This window comes from Medicago truncatula, chromosome 3 (genome assembly GCF_003473485.1).
Source record: "Medicago truncatula cultivar Jemalong A17 chromosome 3, MtrunA17r5.0-ANR, whole genome shotgun sequence".
In the NCBI taxonomy this organism is placed as follows: domain Eukaryota; kingdom Viridiplantae; phylum Streptophyta; class Magnoliopsida; order Fabales; family Fabaceae; genus Medicago; species Medicago truncatula.
This window is the reverse complement of record NC_053044.1, coordinates 41363003-41370255: the sequence shown is the minus strand read 5'-3', so window position 1 is coordinate 41370255 and position 7253 is coordinate 41363003.

Here is a 7253-nt window from a genome sequence, read left to right as displayed (position 1 = left end):
TAATTTACTTTTAGATGGTTTATTTGTTTATTAAACTCTTATTTATTATGGTTTAAATATGCAATTCGTCCATGTAATTTAGACGCGTTTTAATTTTTGTCTTGTAAAAAAAAATATTTAAAAACATAAATCCCTGACCCCACTTCAATTATGATTTAGCATAGTTTTGGCCACGTGGCAGATGATGACCGTGCAACTTTTGCCACTGGCATGCCACATAATTAAAAAAAAAAAAAAATTTCAAAATTCTAAAAATTCTTTTTTTAAATTAAAAAAACTGAAAATAAAATTTTTGAAAATTATATATTACATTTTTTTTCAAAAATAATGAAAATTATATTTTCAAAAATTTTGAGATTATGTAATTTTTAATTTTATTTTTCAAACATTTATTTCCAGATTTTTAAAAAAAGAAAAACTAATTTTCAATTTTTTTCTTCATATTTAAAAAAAAAAATGGAATATTTTATGATTTTTTAATCTATTTTCAGAAATCAAAATTTTTTAATGACGTGGACTGCCAACTGCCACGTGGCAAAATTTTGCAGCGATGTTTTTAATTTTTTTTTACAAGGACGAAAATCAAAATGCGCCTAAATTACAGGGACGAATTTCATATTTAAGCCCTTATTTATTAAGTATCCTCGTGAGTTTAGCTCAGTTGATAGGGATAATGCATAATATATGCAATGTCTGCGGTTCAAATCCCGGACACCACAAAAAAAAATCTCTTATTTATTGAGTTCAAGGTAATTTTAAGTTGACACTCTTAATTTGAGTATTTAGGTAACAAATACTAGATGAAACTTTAGAGAAAAAATTGGAACTTTGATGTTAGAACTTTGATTGTATATGTTGTTGCGATTGTGATTTTGTTGGTGAATTACCACCATGACTCATCAACAAATTCTTCATATGACTACCAAAAATAGAACCACCAAGAAGTTCTGGATTATTTGATTATGTCTTTGGAGCAAGTGGAAATAACAATGATGAAAGTGATAGTGGAAAGGGGGGTTTGAATTGTGACTCTTTTAAAAATTATTCATCAAACTTAAATAAGTTTATATACTCAAAAAAGTTTTTGGTAAGAGTTAAACAAATAAAAATATTTGTTAATTAAAAATAAAAGGATCAGAGAATTCCAATTGTATATTTAAAATAAAGTAAATAAAAGGACTAGAGAATTCTGGAACATATGACTGAAATAAATAAAGTAATAAAGGGACCAGAAAAAATATTCATATCGAAAGACATTGAATATGAATTATGAAAAATATTCACGTAAGAGAGATTGAATTCTTTTGTATTGTAAGTTCTTGCCAATTGTCTTGATATGTTGCTATATTTATACATGGTTGGAGTCTTTGAAGCTCACTTGAAATATACATAAACATGCAATTGTTGTTTGTACGTTCCAAAACAACCCATGTGCATTTGTTTTGTTGCTTGATGCGCAAGGTTGCAAAAAAATGTGTTATTACAAGTGAAAAATGTTCTCAAGAATATTCTCTTCTTTCCAATCCTTTTGAGACAACTCATGTGAGGTTGTAATCATACAACTAAGATTAGTTGTAAATTGATGGAACACAATGATGTCATTTTTATCTCTTTGTAGTTTCACCGGAATGTTCTCAAAAACATTTTTTCTTTGTAAAACTATTTTTCTTCTTTCTTAAAGGCACGTGTTTTTTAATATTTCTTTAAATGCAAAGCCTTTATGTTTCCATTTATGTCATATATCAAAGTATCTTCTTTTGGTGATACATAGGGAATATTTTTGTTCTTGAATTTGTACCACAAAGTTCATTTATGTCCTTTTGCTTATTTGCTTTGATAAGGACGTTTTCAACTTCACTTGTAATCTTAGAATGTTCTTTTCTTTAACAAAAACATTCTCATGAAACATTTCTCACAAAACACACTAATAGATAACAAAATAATAATTGTAATATTTTTGTTATCTTTTAAAACATCAAATGAGGATGTGTTCTTCATTTTGTATAATCCAGCTGTGATCTTCTGTTAAATGGATGAGACATAATGACATCATCTTTATCCCTTTGTAGTTTTACCGGAATGTTCGCAAGAACATTCTTTCTTTGTAAAACTATTTTTCTTCTTTCTTTAAGGCACGTGCTTTTTCAATATTTCTTTAAATGCAAAGCCTTTATGTAATCATGTGATATTATTTCCATTTATGCCATATATCAAAGTATCTTCTTTTGGTGAGACATTGAGAATATTTTGTTCTTGGATTTGTACCACAAAGTTCATTTATGTTATTTTTCTTATTTGCTTTGATAGGGACGTTTTCAACTTCACTTGTAATCTTAGAATGTTCTTCTCTTTAACAAGAACAGGTACTAAAATAATTTGGGTCATGTTAACTTGTTTCTTCAGGGTACATGTTAAGCAACATAAAAGAACAACTTTACATTGGAAAACATAATATGTCAACTTTTAAGAAGTTGAATGCACAATTTTTGATACGTATATTTATATAATGAGTTTCTTAACATGTACTCCCTCCGATCACTTTTGTAACGCCCTATTTCTATTAAAGCGATAAAACACACGAATAAATCATTTATTCAAGAAATCGTCGCTACGTCTACAAAAGAACCAAATCAACATGCATATATAAAAATTCTCAACAGTCGCAGCGGATAGAAATCATACATCTCCAAAATATACATGTCATGAGATCAAAATACATCATCATAAAAATTCTCCAAGTCCCGACATATGAGTAAAATCTCAATAATAAATAAATTTAACAAAGACATAAAGACCAACGTCCTGATCAGAGCCTAAATCTAGGACTCCAAGAAACGATAACGGAGATTAGCTCCCGCACTCACCAAAAGCAAACATATTCCTGCACTTCGTTTACCCATTCATACAAACTGGTAGGCGGTCGAAACCACTGGGGGTAAGCTTTACATCAATCATAATCAACATAAACAAACATAAGCATTTCAATAATTTCATGCATAACACATATACATAACCATCCCTCCTAAAATACCAGCATCACATGATTATTATCCCCTATCTCATACATCTCAAGCTATCACATTACTAAAATAGCATAGCAAAAATATTCAATCCTTAATCAAGACATCGACATAAGCTCATCATATATCAACAATTAATCAATGAAAGAATTATTCAACTTATTCTTCATTTAGCATACTTAACTCAACAAGTATGATTCATCATTTCAAAATTATAAGCAAGCAATTGTCATTATCAAAGAATCACCACATCATGTATATACATATACAATTCTCACCTCATTACTATTACCAAAATAATTATCATCAAATTGTTTCACCAAGTGTATACGCACAAACAAATAAGGCATGCAATTAAAGCATAGTTCAATTATTCACAACGGTCAATAATGTCCACCAATGTACATATACATCAATCCACATAATCACGACATTTAACAAATTTCACCAATGTCACATATTCAATTATGTCACAATTAAGTCAATCACCAATCACATCAACAACGAGCATAAAAGCATTTATGACTCATTCCAAATCATGATTATGCACTTAGATACGACTTCTATATGCACACGGTCCCATCAACTACGACAAAGTCGTCAAGTCATGATGCAACAAAAACATCATTAACACGGATATAAAATTCATCAACTACGACAAAGTCGTCAACCCATGATGCAACAAAAACATCATCAACATGTGTGCATGAATATATGACTCAACACCAATTCATATATTCAACAACACATTCACCAACACCATTGGATATAATATCATATATCAACTTCAATTTGCATACATGCATTTACCAACAATACCACCATCAAAATTAGCACGTGTGGATTCACCACTAACAATCTATATTTAACATGTTCGACCAACAACAAAACATAACCATGTTTGTCAAAATTAATTCATCAAATAATCATCACCAAACACTTAGGATATATGCAATCATCAACAAATTGTCATTACTTAACATATATGCATTCACCGACATTATCAGAATCAATTAGCATATATTTATTCACCAATATCAACTTCATCATATAATTCAACAACATCATATGATTTCTCACCATCCAAATAAAGGAGAAAATACTCCACACTATGATAAACATCATATTCAACACATATCAATCATTCAAATATGTCCATATAATCATAACCAACTATCCACAAAAGATTTGCCAAGTATTTGGTCTGAAAGATTATGTCCGATAAAGTTCGTCTCTCATTTTACAACTTTAAAACAATTGAGACAAATGAACAAAAACCAAGTAAATAAATTATAGGGCTTCGACTATGTATATACTTAGATCACATATGAGTGTAGTTGAATATACATGTGCGTTTCACCCGCCGACTACGACAAAAACTTCAAAATCACAAAGTTACGACAAGTTCGTATCATTTCTTCCATATTGCAAAACCAATTCATGTTCAAAACAAAACCAAGTTAGATTCAACAAGACATAGGTTAAATGCTCTTAAACCTCTTAATTAAACTCCTAATACTTATAGTTTTGAAGTTTGGAAACAATTGGATTGAAGAAGAAAATCATTTTTAAGGTTTCTAGGGTGTCAAAATCGCTTCATGATTCGTAAGATCACTTCATGATTTTGACAGCATCAGACTGAGCAGAAAATTTGACGTTGCTGTCAAAATCGCCTCATGATTCGTGAAATCGCTTCATGATTTCGACAACATCAGACCATGCAGAAAATTTGCTGTTTCTGTCAAAATCGCCTTATGATTTGTAAGATCACTTCATGATTTTGATAGTAGCAGACTATGCATAAATCAACTTTCAAATACGAATTTTCTCAAATAATTGCTTTTAAGTCACTTAATCAAACCCCAATACTTCCCAATCATTTCCAAAATTTAACCCGTTATTAAATCCCTTATAACCACCACTTAAAACACTTGAAACATCATTTCCCATTCCAAAATCACTTATTTCCCAAAATCACTTAACTAGCTCTTCATACAAAAACCCAAGTTTCTTCCCAAAACTTTTCACAACCAAATCTTATAACCAAAAACAGAAGTTCATTAAACTTATATCAACACAACAACACCAACATTTCACCTTAATTCATCAAGAATCATAATCCACCACGAATGACCCATTTTCATCAAAACTCTTAAAACAACAACTTCATAAATTGGAACACTCATGACATAAATCAACAACAACAACAACATCAATTAAACATGGATTCAATCCAACAACAACAATAACATTCTTCATTAATTTAATTTTGAGCCAAACACAAAGTGTGTATATATATATATATATATATATATATATATATATATATATATATATTGTATCAAATGAAAGGAGTGTTATAATGAGAGGATGAGAGAGACAAATAATGACCCTTGGATTAAAATGAATGGCTCACACTAAAAGGTGCACTTTAAATGGCAAGTGACTTTATTTTTTCTTTCCACGCGCTCCCTTTGTCCCAAACGTTTCTCCTTCCTTGTTCTCTCTCTTTCTCTCAATTCTCAATGGCAGTTGACAATAACATCTCCAGAATCTTCCTTCTTATACTTCCGTCCAACAGAACACTAATTAATTCCAATATTCATTCATTACTCACAGACTATTTCCTCTCAATTATTTCACAGATCTTCAATTATTTCACAGACTGCTTCCTCTCAATTCATTCATTTTCCTTGTTCATTTATAGACTGTTTCCCATCAATTATTTCACAGATTTTCAATCTGATATATAAAAAAACTAATGGTTGATTTTGTTGTGCGCATTCAAAATTGATGAACCTCTCTGTCTCTCACCTTCGATTTCTTTTTAGTAAAAAGCTCTCTTTGATTTCTTTTTTAGTGTTCGTAGAACTCAGATTCAAGAATTAGGGATTTAAAGTTCTTTATCTCTCGCCTCTATTCCTTCATCTCTTTCGTTTTTCATCAAATGCTTTTCTAATTAAGTGATTCTTTCTTAATAGAAAAACTGAACAAATTCATCGAAGCCCAAATATTGAAAAAAGTTGCAACCATAACACACTAGAGATAAATGCTGAAGGTGATTCTTAGTTTAATTATTTGATATTGATGAGAGGAAAAATGCAGAAGCAGAAGGAGATGAGCGTAGGCGATAGTGGAGAAGATGAAAGGTATAGGTTGTAGTGCATGACCCTTTTTAAAGAACAATTAAATCTGAAGCGTTGATTTTGATCCAATGGTCTAGATTAATTCCTCTCATCCTCTCATTATAACTACTCCTCTCACTTGATATGGTCTCTCTATCTCTCTCTCTCTCTCTCTATATATATATATATATATATATCATCAACAATTCAATTAACAACAAATTAACATACCCAAACATATCACTACAACTAGAGCACGAATTTCAACAATTAAGTCACAGCAATAACTTATCTCAAATAAACACCTATGCATAGAAATAGGGAAGAAGGTACAACTTAGAGATTATGATTGACATCTAACCCCCTTACCTCAATAAACAATAATCATAGCAAAAACTTCAATTTAGCTCCTAGAATAACTATCACCTCTTGTTCTTCAAGCCTTCTCCCTTCTAACCCTTTTTCTCATTCTCTTGAACTTTTTCTCTCTGCCTCTCTCAAATTCTTATGAAATGAATGAAAACCTATTTTTATCTAAAGACTATAATTTATACAGGCTCCTCTCAAATGAGCTTAACCCTTATTGCCTTAGTGGGCTTAACTCACTCATTCATTAATTCAAAAATGTTTATACTCATTTAACGGTAAAATAATAACAACGATCACTTACCGGCTCAAAATTAGTTACCACACTAGTAAATTAGTAAAATAATGGTTCTCACTTGAAACACTACAAAATAACTCATCATGAAATTACTAAAATACCCTTACTCACAAAATGACCCAAAATACCCTTTTTGTACTAAAACTCATTAAAATGCACCAAATGATAAATAATCACACACAAGCACACATTAAAACAATTAAAATAATTCTAACGAAAATCGGACTGCTACAACTTTTATAAGCAAAAAATATATTTTTAGGTTCATTGAATAATTAATGTATCTATACATTTATAGTTCAGATACATTAGTTATCCAATGAATTTAAAAAGTTGTTTTTTGTTTAGAAATGTGACCGGAGGGAGTACCCTTGAGGAGACAAGTTAGCATTTGCCAAATGATTAATACCACTAAATGTGATTTTGTTGAAATGACTTGCTTGA